This window comes from Stegodyphus dumicola, chromosome 3 (genome assembly GCF_044657685.1).
Source record: "Stegodyphus dumicola isolate Sdum_Otavi_A_Nest chromosome 3, ASM4465768v1".
NCBI classification, from domain to species: domain Eukaryota; kingdom Metazoa; phylum Arthropoda; class Arachnida; order Araneae; family Eresidae; genus Stegodyphus; species Stegodyphus dumicola.
Genome location: NC_140770.1, coordinates 40595475 through 40622373, shown reverse-complemented (window position 1 = coordinate 40622373; position 26899 = coordinate 40595475). Strand labels below are relative to the sequence as shown.

At 31.8% G+C, this 26899-nt stretch overlaps 1 protein-coding gene and 1 long non-coding RNA gene across 8 annotated transcripts in view; one reads left to right on the top strand and one right to left on the bottom strand.

Annotated features, from left to right (window-relative positions):
* Positions 1-8313, bottom strand: part of LOC118182806 (uncharacterized) — a 29852-nt gene extending 21539 nt beyond the window's left edge. The window contains exons 1-3 of one of the 2 annotated variants that reach the window (XR_004757122.2): positions 8240-8313; positions 6985-7053; positions 1261-1381 (exon numbers count right to left, since the gene is read on the bottom strand). This is a non-coding gene — a long non-coding RNA (uncharacterized LOC118182806). The remainder of the gene's footprint in view (positions 1-1260; positions 1382-6984; positions 7054-8239) is intronic. The other variant, XR_015039974.1, reaches the window with a different exon arrangement.
* Traf4 (TNF receptor associated factor 4) overlaps positions 1-26899 on the top strand; it is a 491235-nt gene that overhangs the window by 348634 nt on the left and 115702 nt on the right. The window lies entirely within an intron of this gene.

Here is a 26899-nt window from a genome sequence, read left to right as displayed (position 1 = left end):
TAGTCGCCGGATAATTTAAATAAGGCGCCAACTACGTTAGATTTGTGTTAGCTTCGGCTAAGTCTCTTTTAGTTAGTTCTCATTTCTTATTTTGAGTTCAAGCTCGAGTGGAGGCTTTGTTGTAAGCAAGAGAAAGGGGCCAACTGTTCATCTTATTTTGAGTGAAATAAAGGGTACTTAACCCTTTTTGAGTCTACGACTTCTATTTCTTGAACTTAGCGATAAATCGCTAACAAATTTACTTTCTCAACGTTCATTTTAGTACAAAAAGAGTGAGAAGCTCTAATCTGAATGATAAAAAAATGCTTAGCCAACTGGTAACGCTCTTGAGAACTTGCCATTCCTAAGACCGCATATAAGAAAAGATAGATTGTCATGTTTTACTCAGTGACATTTGGCAAGTCACATGCACGATACCGTATTGTAATAATCGAAAAATTTTGGAAGAACTGTGCAAAAAAGTGTTTGTAACATCAAAACTGAATTTAAAGTTACATGTGACAGTTCAATAGAGTGGCCCAGTTCAATGTTCCTAGTTCAGTGGCAGCCATTTGCCAACATGAGTAGATAATAATGGATGATAGCATAATGTAATGCTCCAAAAATTCTGAAAGCATCCGCTAAGGATGTTTCTAACGTCAAAATAATTGAATACTGATCAAAATAAAAGCACACAGAAAATAGTTGCAGCATCTTACGAGGAAACTTCAGTTTATGGAATATTTCCAGTTAAAAACGTTCGATTCGTCAAGAAAAGTTAGCATAAATTTGTATTATAATCTATTTGCACTAAATTTTCAATTCAAGTAATCGGAGATCTTTTGTCTAAAATTAGAAATCCCTGAGCCTATGGAAGATCGCCAGAAGCAGTGAAAAATAAATAAATAAATAAATTATAAAACAGTAAGTAACGTATAATTAAGATCAAATGACATGTACAGGTAAAAAATTATTTAAAATGATGTTAAATAAATGATAAATAGGTAAAAATTGAATTGAAATATCACAAAAATTAAATTAAATATCAAAATTAATTAATAATAAACTTAAAAACATGATAAAAATCAAATAAAGTAATAAAACAAATAAGTTGAGTAAATTAACGATAACAAAACGTGATCAGGAGGAGGAAAAACGAAGTACGTATTTTTAACAATATACAACAATGCGTTCAGATATAGCATCTTTATTTTGCTGGTTAATCCATTTGAGCCTTCTCGATTAAATAAACACGGTCCAAGCTTTCTTGACTGGTACAACCTATTAAAATTCCTCTTGAAAAGATCGCATTCCGACATAGAGATTTCCATCCACAGCTGTTCGTTCACGTTTGCCTGCGTAATTTGCACTTCCTACAGAAAGTGAAACTTCCATTCAGTACCTGGAATAAGTATCAGTTTTAAGTACTGATAAAGAAAGGATTGCAATAAAAAATACTTTTCTTTTTTTTTTTTTCTTTTTTTTTTCTTTTTTTGTTAATATCACGATTTAGTATTAAAAAGAGAACCGGAACTAATCTTATTATGGGTTGCGTTGCTTTCTGACTGAAAGTATAATCTCATTCAAAAACGGAGACGGTCTAATTTAAGATCCCTGACTAATATCAGAGTTGCTTTAAAGCATTCACGCATGCACCACTTACATTATAAATTTTTGGAGTTCAAGAATAAGTCTTATTTGGGGGGGGGGGGCATGGTTTGCACTTTCGCTTGTTTTTCCTCTTTCACAAGGTCAATACTATTTAGTCAAAATATTACGTCAGTCACTCATCGTCACGCAAACTGCAATTTCAGCACCCCCGTAACCAGGGGGAACACGTGTCTTCCGACATGAATATCCGGTCTTCTGGTGCGCGAAGAACCGGAAATCGCTCCCAATTTATCACAACTGTTGGTCGAGCCAGTCGGACGCGAAGCTTATAATTGAAGGAGTCATAATTGCTGCACTTCCCTTCAAGTTTGGAAAGGAATGCAAATAGTATAAAACCACGAAATGTGAGTTATTTATTGTGAGTGTGTGTAGAGGATGATATTTCAATTTTCTTATCTCCGCTGCTCACTTTATGCTTTTAAGCGAGGAGTTTGTTTGTTTTGCTTTATTTTATTTTTCTTAAGTTCTAGTAGCAATGGAAAAATAAAATACAATTAAAAAAAGTTTATATAAAGAAGCTTTTATTTAAAATACATATGATAACTAATGCACTAAATGGAGAAAAATAATTTATCATTTGATTTATTAGGAATAATAATTTAAATAATAGAATTCTAAAATTTTAAATAAATTCAACAATAAATAAGCATGGGGGGCACATGAATACAATAACGCCCATGGCGATATGGGGCGCCCGTGAATGCAATTAAATTAATATTAAATTTTAAAAGGTAATGGTTTCTTAATTTAGATGCCCCACGCTTTCATGATTCACGATATAAAATTATAGATGAATTATGTCATTTAATTTATAATTCCCATTAAACTATATTATAAATTATTTTTCTCCTTTTAGTGCATTAATTATCATATCCATTTTAAATAAAAGCTTAGGTATAAAAACTTTTTTTTAATCGTATTTTTTCTTTTTGGTTTTTGGTCTATATTACGTTATCACTGATGAAATTTTTATTCATTATTAAAACACAAGCATAAATTAAAAGAAAATTGTGAAGTTTTGGAAACTGGATATTACAACCAGCATGTTATTTAAAGCTAAAATGAAAAACGAATATTGCCAGTTCGTCATTATGTGCGCCAAGATGGCAAACGTAAAAGCAGTTTTTCGGCGAAAAAGGCTTTTTTTTAGCTCGTCTGCTTCAAACTGCAATATTTTTTTTAATGTAAAAAATCGTTCAACTAGTTTATTATTATTATTATTGTTTTAAAAGAGAGCGGTTTATTTTATAATTTGTAAAAATTTCGAAACTTGATATCCGATACATTTTTAGATTTTGGCATTTTAAATCATAAACGTCAAATACTGTAAATAATTAAGCGATTTTCAAAAATTCTCGCAAAACTAAGAAATTAAGTTACAATTTTCATATACGTTTCATTGGAAAGATTTTTTTCCGCTTTATTCAATGGTGCAAACAGTAAAATCTGATATGCTTAGTTTGTTCGTTAAACCAAGATATAAGCGAAAAATCGTTTAAACATCTTTAAAAAAAATTTTTAAAAATCTGAATCGAATTTCGAAAACACAATTTCACAGTGTTGCATTGCCTTCGAAAAACAGTCATATACAAAATTTGAATTCGATAACTTATCAGGAAATAAGCTAAAAATCGGTGACAAAATTCTACTATGAAACGCCGTGAGTGAACTAGATAAAAGCTTTTAATAAAAGTATTTAAATTTCAGTTTACGCATCTCGCAATGTTAAGTGCATATATACAAAAAGTTCATGTGTTTTCCAAAAAATTTGGCATATTTAACTATCAAGATATAAGATCCAGTCTTCTAGTCTTCTTGACTAACATATACTACTACTAGACCTCCTTGAAATCCTTTTTAAGCGACTTCTTGCTAAAACTAGAAGAAGACTACAACAAGGTAAGGGTATAAAAACTCTTTTATTGAACTCACTTCTTTACGGATGGCATGGTTTTATGTACTTACAAAATCCACTATCCATATGTGGTGATAAAACTAAAGATATAGTAACAAACTAAATTTAAGAGATGAGCTAGTAGTTAAAGACTACGCAAATTAATTTAATCCTATCAGGTTGACTCAGAAACCTACACTGGTATGATATTAAACTTCGGCGGCAAGAATTCAGGATTCAAACAGCTAGTAGAACGTAGTCGTGGTTTTTCCCCATGTGTAGCGTGTTAAACATGAGCCAATTTCCCTTAGAAAGTACTCCACGAATGCATCCCTCCCTTCCGTGTAGTACCTTAAGGCGAAACATCTAAATAATAATAATATTGGATGCTTACATAATTATACTGGTTTTCAGCTCTTACCAGTGCTTCATGGTATCCTATATAGAACCTCACCTTAAATATTCTTCATAATTTTATCATTCATGGGGATGAGAATGGCGAGCGACGCGCTAAGATAAATGAGCAATTTTATTTATCGCCGTTTGGCAATAGCGTGTGTTTGCATCACACGCGCTTTCACCAAAACTGAAAACAGTAACAGCTCTTTGAGGTATTAAAAAAAAAAAAAAAAAAAAGAACAAGAACGATAGATGAGAAAATAAGTTTACTTAACACTACAGGACTTTGAACCAGAGTGCACTTTTATAGAGTAGTTAAAAAATAAATCCCTACAAATAAAAATATTTTGTTGCTCAAACAATGTGCCAAAACGAGCGATAAATTATTCCTTACGGCAAACTCTCAGAAAGTCATAGAATATTAGCTTTGAAGACTTGGATTAAGAAAAAAACAAGGCAGAAGAGTAAAAAGCGTCTAAAAGGAGACAGCGTTTGGTCTCTCTGCTTAATTATGTCTAATTGCATTATCGGACCCTTTTTTTCTTCCAGGGGTCATGAGGTCGCTACCAAGGCCTGAGACTCTCACACAACTCTTGCCTATCTATTCTATTCTGGGAGGCAGAATTAGGTCATGAATCGCGTCCATTCTTTGTGATAACACAGCTTTTGTAAAGAAAATAGAATACAAATTTATCGCTAAAAATGATAGCACGATATTTAACGAAACTGAGGAAGTCAGACTCTGTCTGGGCAGTAGCCGACACAAGTTACTGTGTCTCTAATCAATTCTAATTTACAAATAAACATCTAAGAATCCGCCGAATATGAATGACTGACTTCCGACTATGAATATGTACCTACGCATGCGAATAGTTATCCGCTTTTCTGCTTCTATAAGAGATTTAATTCATGCAACTTATAAGCAATTTTAGGCAATGCGTTTGGGAAAATTTTGTAAGAAATTAATTTTAATTTAAAACGAAATAATCAGTTTGTACTTTTCCATCAGTTATTACAATCTTGCAATTTTATTTAACAAAATATTTCCTTTATAACAGTTAATTATTAATCTTGTAGCTTTCTTTTTGTAGATCAACAAAATGTTGCAGTCAAGCCTTCAATGTAGGTTAGAAAGTAGTATTTCGCTTATTATTATTGTTATTAGTCCAAAGGGGCAATTTGCCCTAGAACTATTAATTTCGTTTGGGCATCTTGCGTCGATTTACGATAAGCGTTGTTTCACTTTTCAAATTGTTGCCACCAAATACTATCGCCCTGTATTATATTTAAAGAAATTAAATAATGAAGAATCTGCATAATTGTATGTATGTTTCTCAAATTGTGATAAAACAACGGTACATAGAGCCATCAAAACTTGAATAACGTAACCTTCCATAGAATATAGGCATGTGGAAACCCTAATTTGAATTTGAAATTTTTTTTATAATCGATTTCATATTTTGTAACACTTCAACGAATTTTTGATTAAAAAACTAAACGATTTCAAAGCGAGCAATGGCATCACTGTACGAGGAAAAAAACATTTTTATCTCCAACGCGTGAGACTCTGTATCGGAAATTCCAAAGATAGGCTCATTTTACAATTATTTTGCGATATTGCTTGTTTAAAAAACGCCCCTTTGGACGTAATTTAAAATCTGAAACCTTTCCAATTTTTTTTTAATTATTTTTATGTCTGTAAACACAAATAAATCATTATAGTGAGAATTGTTACTGACTGCAATTGATTATTATTCAAGTATTTGTTTCTAACTATAACATTTCCGAATCGTTATAGTTAATGATAAAATCTTGTCCGTCATAAATACGACGTTGCCAGTAGATATCTTCCATTGACTTCAATATTATTATAAAAACGTTCTCGTTAGCGAAAACGTTAATCATTTAAAAAGAAATTTTATTTGGACTTCTTAACAGCATTAGTTAGGAGCTGTTGTATTATTTTATGGCATACATAAAACAGATTTTTGTCAGAATCTACATAATTATTCAACAGCAAAGCTTCTACCTTTACTTCAAGAATACACTGTTTTCTTCATTAAAATAAAATCTAATCAGTATGATGAAAATTTAATTTAATTTAACAAATTATTGAAATTCCAAAAATAATAATTGATTTTGAGCAAATACAACAATTAAAATAAAAAAAATCTTTACGATCATGAAATAAATTTTTCCCCCTCCTAAAACGAAACAGCCAAAAAATACAAATATGTAGACATCAAGGCAAGAATTAAATAATTATTTAAAACTTAGTCAAAAATACTAAAAAAACTTCTTAATAGTACAAAAGTAAGCAAGTATAAATTTTAAGGCAATAATAAATTGATAAATTAAAAATGGAATAATTTTTTATAAATAAAGATTGATTCAATCTAGTTCTTTCTCAAAGAAAGAGGCCAGTTTGAATAAATCTTCCTTTATTTAAATGTTAAAGCCATATTTCTGATCCGCAAATCAAGCAGTAAAAAAGCGAGGAAATTTCAATTGAGGAAAAACTTGATTATAAATAATAAATTTTTGTCTTATGCTGATTTGGTCTTATGTCTGTCTATGTGGCTTTTATTTACAACAAAAATAAATTAAAACTTATGTGTAGTGATTTAACCAAAGAATTTTTTTCATTCTTTTTACTTTTACTGTTTTTTTTTAATTAAAAAAATAATTTAAGAAATAAATGAATCAATTGCCGAAAATAAGGCTGTAAATTTTCTCAGGTATTAAAAATCAGGCTTTATTTTTATTTAATGGTAAAATCCGCTTGTATGTAATTTAAAAATTGCTTCACTGTAATTTAAAATATTTTGAATAAGGGTTTTTTTCATTATATTGTTATATTGTTAGCAAATTTTCTACAAACTCTCTCTCTTTTACTTTACTGTATTAGTTAATATTAAACAATCTGACTTCTTGATTGACACTGATTTAGTTTCCGGGTTGCTTTATTTCCTTGATTTAATCTTCATGGTTTATTGTTTGTCTTCGGAAAGATACATTAATTCTTACTCAAAGATACTTACTAGCATAGCTTGATTTCTTTGACAGAAACAAGTCATAAGTATTCTTCTTTTACTTACAAACTAGGACATCTGGAAAAGACAAATTTATTATATCATGCTTCCTTAAAGTCTATTTTAGCATTAATGTTATAAGCGTGCAATAAAAATTCATCCAGTTTATCACGACCGAATGATTAATGTATCACCCACATACCTAAAATCACAATGTAGATTTAATTTAACAAAATTCGATGTTCTTCCTGAACTTTGCCTTTTAGAGATTTAGAGCAAGAGTAATGAAAGTGATTTCATGAAAACTACTTTTCTTTCGAAATATGTTTTACTTTGAATGAAGAAGTAACCAGATAGAAAATTTCATTTAAATAATTCAGACATTTTTTGTTAAATATTTCGTGAATTTCAAGATTTATCAGTTTAAGCTACAATTGTAATTTTGCAGGAAATCTTACTCAAATTACAGGAAAAATAAAAAGAGCAATTGACATTTTAGCTTTCATTTTTCGTTTATTTACTTCTTAGATGATTCATAACTTTCTAAGATACATTTATTAGTCTTTTAAATTGAAAAATACATTATGCAACAAAATAAATCAATAAAAAAGTTTGTATGGCTTAATGATATTTTGCAACGAATATTATTAATATGTATTACATTAATACAAGAGGTCTCGATGTTTTGTATTACAAAATTTCTCTCTAAATTGCCTTAACTTAAACTATCGTCTGCATCGAAAAATATTATTATGATAATTATAAAATTCTTTAACAACAAATAGATTATGTAGTTTTTTTTTCCCCATACCTGAATGTCATTTACAAAATGATTCTGATCATAGGAATTCGCTTATTGTATTTTAGAAAAATAACTCTTTAAAAAGTGTAAACTTTATTAAGAAAAAATTGTCTTACTTAAAGAGAGTAGCAGGGCAAAGAATAAATTTTAATGAGGAATTTTAACTGTTTAGTGAATGGCAAAAATTTTCTCCAGTCGCAGAAGTTATCCTTAGTTTTAAAACCTTCCGCTATTTTTTTAAAAATTTACGTTGATATATCACGGCCAGTAATTAAACGAACTCGCCTTCATGTGTTAGCATGGAATTTGAAGAATCAAACTGCAAATTTTTAATTGTTAATTCTAAAATGGTTAAACGTGAAATTTATAAATTTCCATGCAGGTTTTATTTGCTGCTGTGAAAGTAGGGAAAATAAAAACGAAGGAAAGAATTTTCAAAAGCGAATGGAAATTTCTTATTACCTGCATTTAATCACAGTTCAACTGGTGGTCGTGTCAGTTATGCTAAAGCTTGTTGTGACATGCTGCCACTTGTTTTCTTTCAGTTCGTGTCTTCTGTGTTGCCAGATTTGTTAAATAAAAAAGACATTAACGATAGTGAATAAGAATATTTATGCCGTACTCGAGAAAATTGCTCTTTTCCCGGAAAACGTAAGCTCTAAGCAATTCCCGCGAGAACGGTAAACAATAAACCGAATCAAGTAGAGAACAGGAAACGTCAGAGATGCAAATATTAAATTCTGCTTACTGACTCTACCAGACGAGCGTTAGATCTTTATTTTAGAGGTGGTTAAATAAGAAGAATAAATTTGTGAAGGGCTGCCATTTTTGTCAACTTCACGCGGGACATGTTAAAGCTTTTTAATCTTTGAAACCTTCTATTATTTTTACCCTATTAGAAACGTTCATAAGAAGTTTTTATTAAATCTTTCTGCATTTTCCAAATTATTATACCACATAACGCTATCATGCATATGCACTCGCCTCAGCAAATTTTGCTTCATTCCGGAATACAAAATTTTAAATTTATCTTCTCTGCAACATCGATCATATCCACTTCTCAAAGTGCTTCAGATTTAAACAATTTGTAGTTGCTTAATAACCTAAATGTTTCAAGAGCAATAAACACAGTTCTCAGTAATGTAAATCCTTTTTTATATTTAATAATATATTTAAATCACATAAAGTAAAATACATTTTATTGCAGTATACCTAAGTGATAATTTTAGGAAAATTTACATTGTTACTGTAATTAATAAAAGATGTGACTGCTATCATATGTTACGTTATCGGTACAGAATCCCATGGGATTACAAAGATTGAAGCTATATTAATAGTAATTTAATACACTTCAGATAGGTTTTAATACACTTCAGATATATTTTCAGTTAGCGTTGGAATTACTTTTAACATTATTGCCAATTGACGATGAATAAAATTACAGAACTTTTATTTGTCTTTGATATTATAAAAATTTATTTCTTAATGTAGCTTTAAGTTATTTAAAAAGCCATTATATCTTAGCAATATTAGAGGTTAATAGACAAATGTAATATTGTATGCTGTATTACGTAAGTATTGTTGCGTTTTTCTCTTCCTGACACCAGTTGTTACGTTATTTCCTTCCTTCACGTTCGTACGGGGTTCGTAGATTTGGAGTGAATAACGACGACACTTGATGAAGTATCGAAACACACTTTATTAGCCAGTATTGTCAGGACAGCTCCAAAGCACATTTTTACAGTCGTCGAAGATCTACTATAAACACGCTGACACGCTCAGCGACACAGCCTCTAGGTTATCAGGCTATCACGGTGGAGACAGCTTCACGGCAAAGCACTAGAATACAGCTCTCGACTCTGCTTGGTCGTTCTCGGAACTCCACGTACTCTCGAGAATCTCCACGCTACAACTCGCGATGCACTAAAAGACTCTCCCGATGCACTCGACGGCCAACTCGGCGCTAGACTTCGAGATATTCGCTCAATGACTGACTATCAGCTCGCTAGATGAGGCACACACACTCACTGACTGCGGACCAGCAGGGTTTATATAGCTTTTGGCTTGTGTTCGAGAACATTTTGGGCTAAACCGGTAAGAATTCGTTCCAGAAGGTTCTCCATCCGTCCATGGCACACGGAATTTTTTTCGCCAAATGGGCGATTTCTCGCCAAATGTAGCAACCCTGTGTTCCCTTGCCATTTTATGACAACCCTAAAACTGCTTTGCGGGGAAGCCATCTCACCGCGCCTGGACATTTCGTAACAGTATGTAGTATATTTAGAAGCATTCTGATGCATTATGATGAAATTTCAAAGTAACATACAGATCCTAAGCCTATTTAATATAACATATTTTGTAATTTTCCCCCACGGCTCTTAAGTTTTTTAATGTTTTGATATTTTTCACTTTACCCTGGAATTAAGAATGGATAAACAAATGGACCCTTTTTAAAGAGAAATTATTTTTTCCGTTGAATTTAATTATTCAGTATAACGATTTAGTTTTATAAGGTGGCAACTGCAGATTTTACTTTTATTTGAAAAAAAAAGAATATTCAGATATTTTTACGTAAACTTTAAAAACATTTTTATGTAGTAATTTACTTTTTCCTTTGAGCAATCTGTAATATACTCAAGTTTTTCATATTGTATTTTTCAATGTCATTCATTCAAGTTTATCATTCATTTCATATATAAGTTAAAAAAAAAGGCCGAATTATTTATATGAGTTGAAATGCGTAATGTAGCAAACACACACAGATTTTTTGGGTGTGGGGGAAAGATTTTTTAGCTAATAAAAATGAAGCCCTTTAAACTAAATTTTAATATCCTTTAATCTGATATCATTATTTATTTTAAGTTATTTATCATCATATTGCATTTCGTAACAAATGTTAAATTGCATATTAATTATAAATTACTTGATACACTTAAGGGAAATTTAAGGGAAATTTAATATTTTAATTAAATTAAAATATATAAGTTTTATATATTTTAATATTTAATTTAATTAAATATTAAAATATATAAAACGTGACTAGTGAACAGCTTTACGATTTAATTAAAAAATTAAAGTTTGTATACATTATAATATTTAAATATGTTATAAATACAGAACATTTAGAAACGAAAAGTTCAACATTTCATAGACAATTTATTTTCTGCCTGCAGTTAAATTTATCCTAGCATGCATGTGATTGGCTAATATAAATGTTACAGTAACAACTTCAGTAATACATACATAATTTGTAATCTCTTCTTACTTAATATAGACTGGCAATTATATTAATAGCATCATAGTATGTTGATAAATTCTTCACGATGATGAATCAACTTTGTGTATGAAGTCACTAGTTATTAATAATTCGTATGCATGCTCTATTATTTAAGAATAATGTACGTCGTTTGGCTGTGATAGGCCACGTGGTTTATGTCGACTAATCAACGTTCCCTTTCACCTGCAAAGTAGTAATAACTAGTGGATAGAAAATGTTGCAGATGTTTAATGATCCATGGGCATTTTCTTAATACCGGCTATATTATATATTATAATTTCCTCCATATATTGTTTTCGTATCAGTTATTCTAGTGCGCATTTTGATTTCTTTCATGTATTGTTTTCTTCCGTACAGGAAAGAAACTGTATAGGTGTATTTAGATATATTTTGAAGTAGCAATCGTAATTTTCTGCTTATCTATCCGTTACTTGTTCAATAGTTTAGGGGCAGACTATTATGGCGGGAAGAAATGATTGAAATATAATCTAGGTCTACAAATGGCTTATAAATATATTTTGATCACCCAAAACGTAGACTGAAAATAAAACGATTCTGTAGTAATTTGTGGCATCAGAAACATCTTCAATTAAATATAGTTTTCATAAAACTTTTGACCAAAATTGGTCTTTTTTGTATTGTTTTTACAACTTTCCTTATAATAATAATATAGATATATATATACAGTGTCTCACAAAAGTGATGGGACACTTGTGCTTTACAAAAGGAAACTGTAATAAAATAAATTAAAAGAACATGTAAACATTTTTTGTGGGTGTGTTTCATGCTTAAATTTAATAACAATTCTTAAATAACATACATTTTCTCATAATATTAAAATATTACTTTAATAAAAATACAATTGTTTAGAACGGAGCAAAAAATGGCTCACATATGTGATGGGACGCCATTAGATACGTACTACAATGACCATTAGATACGTACTACTACGTACTACAATAAAAATATTTTTTGGGGTTTATATTTTTACTCAAAAGCAATTGGCAATAATTTATAAAATCGTCTGGAGTATTTCACTCCAGTTTGTTTTTGAATTTTTGTGTTTTTTAGCTTTGTGCAGCCATGAATGCTAAACGAAAAGAAACCTTGCCTGAAATTCGAAAATTAGTTATTAATTTGCATATTGAACGTGGAAAATCTATTAGAAAAACTGCTGAAACAGTTAACTTGAGTCATTCAACAGTTTTCAGTATCATTAAACGATATAAAAAGAATCATATGATTCAGGATAAAAGAAGATCTGGCCGACCATCAAAGTTAACCAATGGAATAAAGCGAATTATCGTTCGAAATATTAAAAAAAAATCCAAGAATGAGTGCTCCTACAGTTGCTGCTGATTTACAAGCATTATATGGAGTAATTGTTAATCCTGAGACTATTAGAAGAGTAATTCGACTTGCTGGATATAACGGTAGAGCAGCCAGGAAAAAATTCTTCGTAAGTGAAAAGAATAGAAAACTCAGACTGGCTTTCGCAAAATCCAACATAAATAAGAATTCTGATTACTGAAATGAAGTTATATTTGCTGATGAGAGTAAATTTAATATATTTGGTTCTGACGGTAGAATCTTGATGTGGAGAAAACCCAGGGAAGAATTTCGCAAACAGGACTTGGGGCCAACAGTAAAACATGGTGGAGGAGGAGTTATGGTATGGGTGTGTATGTCGTCCGCTGGAGTTGGTAATCTTGTTTTTATTGACAGTATAATGGATCAGTACAAGTATATTGACATTTTAAATCAAAATTTGAAAACTTCAGCACGAAAATTGAACCTTCATAACGATTTTAAATTCTACCAGGACAATGACCCCAAGCAGACTGCTTTGAACGTTAGACTCTGGCTGCTGTATAACTATCCTGAAATAATAAAAACACGACCACAATCTCCAGACTTAAATCCCATAGAGAATATTTGGCAAGAATTGGAATCAAGAATTCGCAAACACACCATTTCTTCAAAACAACAATTAAAATCGGTGCTTCAAGAAGAATGGGGTAAAATTACTCTAGAAATCACAAAAAAATTAGTCGAATCCATCCCAAGAAGATTAAATCATGTTTTAAAAGTAAAAGTATATCCAACAAAATACTAAAACCTTTTAAAAAGGAAAATTTTTGGATAAATATTTGATGGAAAAGTAAGTGTCCCATCACTTATGTGAGCCATTTTTTGCTCCGTTCTAAACAATTGTATTTTTATTAAATTATTATTTTAATATTTTGAGAAAATGTATATTATGTAATAATTGTTACTAAATTTAAGTATGAAACACACCCAAAAAAATTTTTACACGTTTCTTTTATTTATTTTACTACAGTTTCCTTTTGTAAAGCCCAAGTGTCCCATCACTTTTGTGAGACACGGTATATATATATATATTAAATCATCCAATGGAACACGCCAGTGTAAAATTTAAAATTCAGCTTCCACCCCCAATATCTATAGGCATATATACATAGAAACATATGACTGGTTGGACTTCTTGTACCGCCATTAGAGGCTTAACTGTGCTTAGTGGAGCTATTTAATTAAAGAAACATTGAGATCAAAAACAAGGCCTAAATCAGCCCCATTAAGCAGTAGAACTACCACCTTACTACCTAAAATAACTTAAAATAGAATAAACAACTAAAATATGAACTTAAAGTCTAGGAGCTGGTGATATTTACCAGCTACACCAACAAAAGCACATTATTACATACTTTGTAAAATATAACACATGTTACTTGCATGTATAAAAATATGTTACTTAATATACAAAGAAATAAAATAACATAATATTATAAACATTCTAGTTTTCCTTTAAACAGACAGGGAAATTTTAAACACAAACAATATATAAATTCATTTCATTTACAGATACATATTTTATGAAATTTGACAATTTCAATTTAGTCACTGTATTTTTACTTAGATCCTTTAGAGTATTGAATTTAGCAATATCTGGAATAAATCTTAGAACAATATTTTTCATAGAAAAGCATCTAAACGACAGGTGCTCAATATCGACATTACTCATGCCACATAGACAGGCACAATTTTTAATCGAAAACCTATTATAATAAAAGGGAAAGTGTCCATGATTAGTTAAAGCTTGGTTTAGATACTTGTCACTTGGGCGTCTTCTCTCACTTACTGTTGAGATTAAATTGTAAGTTAATCTTCCTTTAGAATCTGGGTCGTTCCACTTTGCTTGCCATAGAGTCAAACTTTTTCTTTCCAACAAAGATTTCCAACTGTCAAAGGAAGTATTTACTTCAAAATAATTTAATTTCCAGTGGCAGCCTTTGCCAATCTATCTGCTAACTCGTTACCAATAATACCAATATGACTCTTCCAATATGAAATTTTGTTACGCATTCGGACCGTTCCACTCCACCATGTACCAAACTGATGATGATTTTAGCGACTAATTTTGTCACCACATTTGGCGAGAAATCGCCAGAAGTCGCCAAAATTTGCTACATTTTGGCCATATAGCTGTGTAACTCTAATTGGTCCATCCGTATGTAACAGTAAGTGTATCTGTTTCTATGTAACTTTAACTGTGTATGCCTTCCAGCAATTTTGAGGAATCGATTGTACTGGAAATTTCTCGGCGGACCGGGGAAGACTATTTCCTTTTGGGAAAATAAATTCTATCAGTCAGTCAATAATTTTAAAATAAATTTTACCTACCATTGGTTCTGTGTACATTCAGTTCATACGAACCCGTACGCACCTAGCAATATGCATATACATGTTAATCTCAGTTTTTTCAAACAGTAATATCCTTTCCTAATGGTTTGCTAATTTTCTCTTTATAGCGTTTTGCGTTAATGAAACGAAACGCGGAAAAAAACACTGGCGCTTTTAAAATTGGAATTCTTCAGTAAAGAATTTTAATTTTATTCAACTGCAAAAATTAAATTTTATGAGAGTGCAACAATAGATTTTACTTTTATTTTGAGAAAAGAAAGGAAATATTTTATTATTTTTTGTATATTTAAATATATCATGCATTTTAATTTTTGAAATTTTTCTTTCCCTTGAGTTATTATGCTGTAATCTAATGTTTTCAGATTTTTTTTTTTTTTTTTTTTTTTTTTTAATTGCATCGCAAACAACATTCTTTTCGAAATCGTGAGAATCTTTGTCCATATTTTCAACCCCAAGAAAGTCTCCGCAGTGTATTTTGGAATCCACTGGGACTACATTTCATTCATATTATTATTTTACTTTTATCGTACTTGTTTTTATTATTTATTTAATCCCTTTTTTTCTTTTCTTCTTCACTTAAACTACGCAGAAGTGCGAAATGGGAATCCAATCTTCGAATATTGTCATAGAACACGAAAAGAGAAATCGAATTTTTCACACACTCTTCCCGAAAACAACCAAACAAAACCCGTACATTTCACGGTGTCGTAAACTCCTTTCACCAATCTTAGCTGTCATGCACATCGAAAATAAATAAAACTGGTAAATAATAATAAAAAGAACGAACAGTGGTGGAAAAGCAAACCGAAAGCTTCCGAAGAGTATAAAACAATTTGTGGAAATGGCAACCCTGACCCCGTAAACGTCTTCCGAACCACGACGAACCGGTCTTTTGCCGTGAGAAAGTCTCTGCGATATGCCTGTAGGCTGAATATCAATTGCCATCTTTTTTAACTGTTGTTGGCAACTTGAAGAAACAAAAGCTCTTAACCCGCGATTTGTGAAGAGCATCCGCTACACGCGAACAGAAAGCGAAGGAAATTTCTGCGAGTAAATGCCTTTACTCCTTTACAAATCTGTTCTTTCGCACTATTGTGCAAGTCATTGTCTAGCTTTAATAAACAAACAATAAAATCAATTGTGAACAACAGTCTTACTGGTTCTAGTTTTATTGGAAATTCGTACGAATTTCAAGGTAATCTCATACAAATCATAGAGCAATATGTTCTGTGCCATTTTTCCAGAATATGCTCTTTAGAGAAAGAAAAAAAAACAATAGTAATAATAATAACAAAAGCTAAAACGGCTATCGGATTGTCATCGATTGAATAAACTGAAGAGAATAATAAGCAACTAAATTAAGCAACAGAAGTACACTCTGCACACACACACACACACACACAAAAAAAAAAAAAAGAAACTGTTCTATATCTCCTGTTCTACTGGGCCGATTAACGAAATTCAACTTGCAATTTTTATGTCTGGAAAGCGCGACTTTTAGTTTTATACGTTAGCGATTGTTGTAACATAGATATTCTGACCGATATTTGGTCTTTTTTCTGAAATGACATATGTGTTTTTTACCATATTTCGATTCTGCTATTCAAATTATGCCCAAATATTAAATTTTGTAAGATTTGGTGAGAAACTTACCGAGAAATTAAAAAATTTATCATGGCACATTTTTTTCAGTTTGCACTAAGAATAATTCTCTTGGCAAAATTCTTAATTTATGGTGACCTACACTCATGTCCAAAATTATGTTTACATGCATAAATTCACGGATTTCTCAGAGACTATGACTTATAATTTAATGAATTTTCGTGGAATCATATGTAACATGATGACACATAAATGCAAAAGAAAAAATTGAAGATCACCTCATATGATGTAAAATTGTAGCATGAAACAATAAAAATGATAATAAAGTGTGACAAAGAGAGTTAAGAGAAAAAGGAATGATTCAGAAAAAGAATTAAGTCTTACGAATTTAATATGGAATATGATCTCCCCTGACTTCTACACACATATCACAACGTGTTTTAAGGCTGGAAATAACGTTGTTAACCACAGTTTGGGGAATTAATCTCCACTCTTCCAGCAATGCCGTCTTCAGAGCATTTACATCTCTAGGAGGAGGATGTATACGTGCAATTGCTCTTCCGAGGTAGTCCCATAAGTTCTCTATCGGGTTAAGGTCAGGAGAGTTTGGTGGCCGAGGTATTCGCTTAATGTCTTCACTTTCAAGGAATTCGTCAACGAGGTTTGCTCGATGTGGACGGGCATTATCATCCATAAATAAAAAGCCAGGTCCATATGCACCCCTGAAAAGTCTTACATAAGGATCTAAGACCTCATCTCGATATATCTGGCCTGTCACAGATCCGCTGCTGAACACGTGTAGGGGCGTACGTCCATCGATCATTATTCCACCCCATACCATCACACCTCCACTACCGAAACGGTCACGTTCCACAATGTTCGAGGGATCATTTCGTGTTCCTGACTCCCTCCAGATGTAAACACGTTTAGAATCACCAGTTAAACTAAACCGCGACTCATCAGTAAAGAGAACATGGGACCGTTGATGTTCAGTACAGTTTTGATGTTCTTTACACCAATTAAAGCGATCCTTCTTTTTCTGTGAAGACAGTAAAACACATACCCTTGGCTTTCTGGCATAAAGGCCTTTTTCATTAAGCCTTCTGTATATTGTTTGCCGTGATGCAACAGTTCCAGTGGCGGCTGCAAGCTCTGAACTTAACTGGCGAGCAGTAGCCTTTCTGTTACGACGGGCAGTTAATGCCAGATACCGATCTTCAAAAGCAGTTGTCATTCGTTTCCGACCTTGTCCAGGCCTCCTACAACACTTCCATCATTTTGAAACTGTTTCAATAGCTTAGAGACTGTCTGTCTTGAAATATTCAGACATGTGGCTGTTTCCATGATTGACTGCCCTGCTTCTAAACGGCCGATAATTCGCCACTTTACAGATTCTTCCAAATGATACTTCGAAGCCATAACAAATCGCTTTGAGTTCCTACACACTGAAATCAAACACTATGTTGTAGAAATTCACTCAAATATTCAGTTTGCGCAAAGCGCTTGATTCACCCTTGGATGACGTAACGCCTAGATTTGCATATCACAAACCGTTTGATTACTTTTGATTGGATAATGCTAATCAGGCTTGGTTTTCACACATTCCCTGCAAATACGGATCACATTGATTCGATATTTCATTGAATATCATCATTTTTGGGTATGTAAAGATAATTTTGGACATGAGTGTATTTTCTTTTCTCTTTCATTGTGTATGCGCAGAAAAATAAAGGTACCGTCAAAATCTATAAACCAATATTTGGCGTTATTATATTGCTTATAACAAAGACGACAAATTTCAGAAACGCGCCAATATGTAAATCCAAGTATATCTTAGAAAATTTTTAATAAAAAGCTCTAATGTTTTGCATGTATGCTTAGAAATGCATCTACTTTAAGAAAATTCTAAAATTTCAACAAGGAATTGCAGATATATTCTGCGAAAAAGTAAGCAAGATATTTATGCTGTGAAACTTCTTCAGCAAGCTAAACTTTATCATACTAGAATAATGTTACGTTAACCGAAAATTCAATTCTTATTATACTTGGGTTAGACAGAAAAAATAATATTTCGATGGTCAAATAAGTGGCAAAAGCCGAATTAAGAATTGTATTCGAAAATTTTGTTGCCAACTATTACAAAGAAGGCGGTAGACGCATGAATGAATGTTTTTCGATGTCTTTGGAATAAAAAAAGTGTAGTGTCTACAGAAAATAATATGGATTAGTATAATATAAATATGTTAACAGAAAATAATATAGATTAGTATAATATAAATATGTTAATAGGAAATAATATGGATTAATATAATACAAATATTTTAATAAAAATCCAAAAGCATCTGTAAGGGAGCTTGAAATGTAAAATTCATTCAAGTTCTACCAGGATAGCGATCCTAAACGTATCAGGTTCAATGTTCCGTCTTACTTTCTTTGGAAACATGCAAGGACCTGACTCGGAACAGAGAGCTTACTAAAGCTATGTTCAATAACTGTGGGAAGTAGACAGGATACACAAGAAGGGTATACAAAACCCTTTATTTTTCTCTCTTTACAATAAGTTCCGTACTTCGGAATACAATGACCCACTACTTGTGGTCTAAACGTAAGAATATAAAAATATAACTAAACGCTAACTTAACTTTGAAAAAATAAACGTGGAAGATTGGCCTTATATTAACAGGAAGCCGTATGTAGTACAGAGAACTGTTAACACTACAATACGTTTAAAATTATCAAGAGGATTAAACCTCTGGCCTGGAAGGCAACCAGCAACTGAGTAAAACTTCTAAGGTAAGCGGCCTGCTTCGACTAACTCTTTCCTCTCTCTCTCTTGGCAAAAAGCCACAACTTAAGTACTTGGCGTTCGCCAGACAAATTTTGCATAAATAAGTTAACGCTTTTAATTCTGGCCGGAAGTAGAAAATAAGAAGTGATAGTAAAGATTTAAAATAAAATAAACGTTAGTAAAACTTAAGATCCTTACAAACGTACAATCCTAAATCTGCAGCTGTGGTTATTATACAGCTGCCTTGAAACTATCAAAACTTCTCATATTCTTCAGACTTAAATCCTATGGAACATGTATGGAATGAGTTGGAGAAAAGAATAAGAAAACACGATACTTCTTCGAAAGCTCTACTGTAAGCAATTCTTAGATAGCAATGGAGCAAATGGAGCATTCTTTTACGAAAAAATTAGTTGAATCCATGCCTAAGCGCATGAAAAGTGTAATTGTAGTTAAAGGATATTCAATAAAATATTGATTGTCTCGTTATTTTCATGTTTAATACAAAATGTTTTTCGAAGTGCCGGAATACTTGTGCAAGTCCATTTTCACAAGTTTGTAAATAATTTTTTTTCAACCAAAAACATCTTGAATACATATATACGTATATTGTTACGTTATTTTCTTCCTTCACGTTCGTACGGGGTTCGTAGATTTGGAGTGAATAACGACGACACTTGATGACGTATCAAAACACACTTTTTTATTTACTAATATTAATCAGGACAGCTCCAAAACACTTTTACAGTCGTCGAAGATCTATTACAAACACTCGCTGGAACAATCAGCGACACAGCCTTCAGGTTATCAGGCTATCACGATGGAGACAGCTTCACTGCAAACCACCGGAGTACAGCTCTCGACTCTGCTTGGTCGTTCTCGGAACTCCGCGTACTCTCGAGACTCTCCACACTGCAACTCGCAATGCACTAGACACACAGAGCACAGCTCCCGACTCTTCGGTTCAGTCGTTCCCGGAGCTCAACACGCTCTCTCGACAATGCACGAAGAGACTCCTTTGGTGCCCACGACGACCCACTCGGCACTCGCTAGCCGGCTTCAACTCGATCGTCTCCGCACGGACTAATTAGATGAGACACTCGCACTCTAGACGAGACACACTCACTCGCCCTCTCGACGAGGCACTCTCTATCAGCTCGCTAGGCGAGGCACACACACACACACAGTGACTGCGGACCAGCAGGGTTTATATAGCTTTCGGCTTGTGTTCAAGAACACTCTTTGCTAAACCGGTAAGAACTCGTTCCAGGAGGTTCTCCATCCGTTCATTATACATCGCCAATTTTGTCGCCAAATGGGCGATTTCTCGCCAAATGTGGGAACCCTGTTTTTTTGCCATTTTATGGCAACTCTAAAACTGCTTTGCGGGGAAGCTATCTTACTGCGCCTGGACATTTCGTAAAAATATATATATTTCAAAATAAGCAGGTTTTGAAATTGATGTTCAGTAGTATACGTGAAAGAAAATGCGTCAGTCCGCTAATATTTAGTAATCATATTTGCAGATAAAACTGAAAAAAAATAAATAAATAAATGTGAGCCACTGTATATGTAAGATAAAGGAACAGGTAAGAACAAATTCTAATTTAAATTTGTAATAGCCTGTTAAGTCTCCCTCTTATATAGGTTATTTCTTCTGTCTATCCTAAAAGTCTTTCTGAATTGCATCATTTCAAGTTTATCCATGGCATATGATTCTTGTTCAATACTCAAGTCACATACACTTACATAACATCAAAAGATCTTCAAAATCTTATCTAGCCAATTGGGGGAGGATGGAACTAACTTCACCGATATCCATATTTAATCTACGTACTCTTCGCTTGCTTGTATTGCTAGTATTATGTCTATCATTAATTACATATATGTTTATCGTCAATCACAATATCGTGAATCGTGTCTTCCGTCATGTCTGCCGTCAGTTACAATTAACGCTTCTTGTACTGTCGTCAATTACCTGTCTGAGATGTACACAATAACGCTACACAAGCAAAGATTCTGAGAATCTTATTGTTTATCATTTAAAGAAATATGCTTCAGTGCAGATGATCTGTGAAAGCTTCATTATGCGTCTGATTCCTAATAATAACCTGATTTTTTTTCATGATACGAAAAATTATGTATAAAAAATTATACATATTAAGGAACAGTTTATATGTCTTTCAAATAATAATAATAATTTGCTATAACAAGGTGAGGTAGTAATGTATTAAAATTTTTTCTGTTTAATAAATTAAATAAAAAAAATCATGACAGAGAGAAATAAAATCAACGGCACGTACAACACGTGAATTGACTTTACGTGGTTTATTTTAAATGTGGCAAAGCACTCGAGGGCTGTTTTGCCTGGCTCGAGCCTATGCTTTCGTGGAGGACTTACTAAGGAATACGAAATCATCCATGCAACCAGCCCATTCACTGAGATTCGAACCACGGACCGAACTAAAAGTGTTCAGCGACTTTACCGCTCGGGCCCTGGTGGGCCATCGTATATCGGTAACATATATAGCATTTCTTGTTAACTTAACTGCCCATTTAAATGTTTTTAATAAAGAGCTACAAGGAAAGATTAAACTATTCCCTAACATGCATGCTTATATTAAAGATTTTAAATTTAAAATGCGATCAATGATTAGAAACAAGTGGAGTAAAATATTTCATATAATTTCTATATTTAAAATCCTGCCCTGTTATTTCAAACGAAAAATGTGAAGGGTGTTGAATAAAATATCTTCATTATGACAAGAATCTGAAGTAGGATTTAAAGATTTTATTGGTTTGGAGTCCAACTTTACATTAGTTTCATAAACATTAAAAGCCAGCATGAATAATATATCAGAAAAAATCTATGAATGGAGCTAATTAATTTACGGTATCTTATTCAAATATTTGAAACTACAGATTTGATCAATTTTATTCTTATTTGTTAAAAGACCTTCAATTACGAACTTCTGCAATAAGAATAACCTTTTTAGTTTTGGAGTACATTTATATAGGAACTCCCCCTCCCTCCCCAGTTGAAAGTTGATATTAAGTTTAAGAAAAAAGGCCGATTCACTTTGAAGCAGAGTCTACAGTCCGCGATGATGAAAGTTTCTATTAATTTTTTTTATCCAAGGCTAAAACTTTTATCAGAATCGAAGCGCCATCAATCAAGCTGAAGTAAGGAATTAAAAAAGTTTATTATTTACTTGCAAATACACGTTCTTTTTTTTTTTTTTTTTTTTTTTTTAATACGCCTAAAGAAGTGTTTTTTTCACACACACTTTTCTAGAGCATTTTAGCTAAAATATTTAAAAACACCATATCTTCAGAATATCTTATGGACAGACTAGCACGCTGAAGGGAAAAAAAAAAAATGTTTTATCCCGTACAGTGTTGCCACTACTTGCTTTGAAATTACTGAGTTTTTTAATAAAAAATTTCTTTAAAATTTTATAAAATATGAAATAGATAATAAAAGCACTATTATAAGACTAAAAATAAATAAAACATGTTATTAAACATCGATCGGCAATAAGTCTGTTTATGCTGGATGCGATTTTGTTAAAACCGGAAATAATATTTCCTGGTCGATGTACTTACTAAATGAAGTCAGAATTCTCTCAAAGTTTATACCATTATTAAAACCGCAAATAAATCTCAAAAGCTTTGCACGAAGAACCTAGGATTACTTACTCGCTACGCTGTTAAGGCAATTAGTTACGCTAAATTATTCACTGTTTTAAAGAAACTGATATCTAATTAAATATTCTCTAGATCATTAAGTAAAACAACATCAATTATATGTCATTATTTTAATTAGATAGATATTTTTTTTTAATTTATTGCACCCAATCAGTAAATAGAAGTGGTTTTTAACCCATTTTGATTTCTTAACACCTTTGGAATTTCAGAATTCCCTTGACGTCTAATTTAATTGTTTAGTATAGAATATTAACAGAGAACATCTGTACTAAAAAAGGAAAAAATAGTGTTCAAGTTAATTATTTTTCAGATTTTACGTAATAACTGATTTTGCCTGACCGAACAGATATTTAAAGTGATTTTTTTTTCAATTAAACAATACAGCAATTACTTTTAAATTCCGTGACATGCAAACTACCTCAATTAAAGCTGTGTTAAATATTAAAAATAATTGCGTGGTAATTGTTTAATTAACATTTTACAGGTCAAGATATGTGAAAGTGAGATGCAAATGAATTCTTTAGCAAAATTAACTAGATGAACAAGATGTCGGTAGTATTACTAAAAGCAAACATGCGGGAAAATGCTAAAAACTTCTTTTTTGCCTTCATAATAGTTATATTCTTTTTAATTAGAAATGGAACCGAAATTCAAGAGTGGGAGACAAGCAGATTTAACGCAAAAAAGAATTTTTTTACAGTCTAAAGGAAAGCTTCTTTGAATTTTCAATTACGATAAAATAATGTCCATGATAAACAGACGTTTTCATGTATTCGATGATGAGCAAGATCTTTCATTGATCTTGAATATAAAACTGCCTTGATGAATGCAGCGTTTTCAAGAGGACTTTTTAACAGCATTTTGCAACAACTGTTATTTTAAATTATGAAAAATTATGAAACTGTTATTTAACCTATTTTATTACAAATAAAATAGGTTTCTAACATCCTAAACAAGAAGAAGTCGACTGAGAAATTTTCAATTCTTCTTCTTGTAGAACTATCGTCTGTGTTAAAAATAAAGTAATTATGTTTATGGTGAAGTTTTATGTACAGATAGAATAGATATAAAGCTTATTTATTCATTTCGATTTTGTTTAAACGTTAATATAATTTCTTATTAACTTGATATTTTTCTTTTTTTTACGCTCAAATGTAAAGAAATGCCGAAACAAAGATATTTTTAAGTTAAAATTCTCCGTAAGTTGAGAGTTTGTATTGAATTATTTTATATACTTTAATTATTTTTAATTTATTTTAACATAAATACTTTTTATTTATTTATTTTTAGGTTTTTATACTATAATTTGTAGCTTTGAGATTGCATGTTCCTCCTTCTTTAATTTATTAAAAGGAAATAAAAAAGGAACTATTTAAAACAAAATTTAAATACACCTAAATTCAATGCGAAAAGTTATTTTAATCTTCAGACATAATTTCCTAGGCAAAACGAAATTGTATATTAATAATTAAAATGTTTAAGAACAGAGGAACTAACTACGAAAGTGTGACTATGAATTAGTTAAAATCAACTACATACAACCCATTAAGATGTGAAACGCACAGCCAGCGGGGTTCTCCTTTGTTCAGCGATTGATACCAGGTGCTTTTTCGACAGAATTTGAATAGTTTTGGGCAACCTTGAACATGAATACTTTTACTTGTCTAATGACCTGCTTATTGTATCGAGGCACGAAATACTTTTCCCTACTTCGCAAGAACAGGGATTTTTCTGAAACACAGAGGCTCTGCTCTTCATTAGCTTTTCAAAAACGAAGGCCTTGAATTACAAAAGGATTAGTCAAATTCCATTTAAAGGAATGTTTGGAAAATTTCGAGTAATTGCGGATTGATTAGTAATATTTCTGTCTAAGCCTGTGTTAATAATTCTCCGAAGATTCTTCAGTATTCATTATATTTTCTTCATCAGCCTATGCTGTATCTTGTTATATATTATTGTTAAGCTCTTCTCCTAATCGTTTTCGATGTTCTTTGAGAAACATCCGCCGGTTTTGTTTGAATAGGTAGAGTGAAAAAAGTACTTACAGAAAAATACAATAACTCGGTAAAAGTGACATAAATATAATTTTGAAAATCTTATAGAAAGAAATAAGCTGATACATGTTTCATTTACATTAAACAATGAGATCCTTTTTTTGCACCGAAAGAACAATGTATAAAAAATTGTATTAATAAATTATCGCGATAAAATATGTATAAGGAAAGTTTCTATTTTACTCACGAAAAACTACACAACAAGCAATTTTCAAATTCTATGCTGCTCGGGATCGTAAAAGAAGAGGGCATCATGATAAAAATATGCATAAAAAATAATATATTCATTGATTTCATGAAATTTTAAAAATATATAATTCATTAATTTCGTGAAAAGCAAAATAAATTTTAAAAAAAGCAAAATTGAAAGCATTCAGATTTTAACAATTGCCCAAAAGGATTTGGTGAGGGTTTTTTTTTTTACGCTGTTTTTACGTTTCATATTTCGTATTATGCCCAAAGGGGCGTTTTTTTTTTTTTTTTTTTTTTCATTAACACACGCATAGACGTTTCGAGAGCATTGGGGCTGACAACCCTTTGGGCTAAAAATATTTAAAAACAACATATGTTTAGAATTTCCGACAGACAGTCTCGCGCCGTGAAAATAAAAATACTTTATATTGAATGATGAGATGAAAATATTACCACGGCTCGCTTTCAAATCAAGTGTTACCACGGCTCGCTTTCAAATCGTTGAATTTGATAATCAAAAATTCATTAACGTTTTACAAAATGTAAAATAAGAAATTCAAAATTCGGGCTTCCAAGGGCACATGTTCCGGCGAAGGACAACGTTATTCAAAATTTGATGTCTTTATGTATCGTCTTTTTTTCATAATGCGAGGAACATACGTACATATATGCAGATTTTTTATTATTTAATTTCTTTAAAAATAACAAAGAGGGATAGTATTGGGTGACAACAATTTGAAAAGTGATTCACCGTTTATAGTTGACGACGCAGAACACCGTTTCCAGGCTAATAGTACTTTCCGGATAAAAAATTGAAATACAAAATTCGGGTTTCAAAGTGAGCATGCTTGAACTCCCACTTTTGCTCACAGATTATTCATTTTGTAATAATAAACAAACAGCATTATTTTTATTTTTATTAACACCCCTTTCGGGGTGTTATTTTTTCTAGTTTTGACAAAATGTGTCCGATGCAAATGAATATTATTGTCAAATTTTTTGCATATATGGATTTTCGAAAAAAAAAGGCAAATTTTCCGCTCAAAATTCTATGTAGAATTATTTAACTTAATGTTGAAATTTTTCAATATTTCCTTGCTTTTAAGGTAAAATTAATCTTCGCAGAAATTCGACGTTGTATCATACGATATCGTTGTATCAAACTTTCTGTCAAAGTTTATTTAGTGATCGACGTTGTATCACTAAATAAACTTTGGCAGAAAGTTTGTAAGGATCTTAAGTTTGTCTAACGTTTATTTTGTTGTAAAACTTTACTGTCTTCTCTCATTTTCCACTTCCGGCCAGAATAAACGCTTTAAATTATTTATGCAAATTGTACTTGCTATCGCTTAAGTATTGTAAGTAGTGGCTTTTCTCCAAGAACAGAGTTAGATGGGGAGAGAGTGAGCCTTCTTGCCACTATACTTCACGCGAGCTTGGAGTTTGCTGCCCGCCTTTAAGGCCAGAGGTTTAGTCCTCTTGAAATCCAAAGATATATTGCAGTTTTCGCATTTCCCGTACTACATACGTAATAATTTGAAAGGACAGTCTTAGTGTTAGTCATCTGTATAAAGTATTCAAAGTTTAGTTCTTATTTAAATTTAGTTGTCCTAAAGTGAATATGATTTTTCTTCTTTAGATAATAAACATTTGGATGCATACAAAGGTCTTAGTCGCAATAAGTGAGTAAGATAAAAATGTGTGTACTTGAGGACTCAAGAACTGAATTCTTCTGTTTGGGTTGTTCGTATTAGAAGGCTTATACATATAGGGCCAGA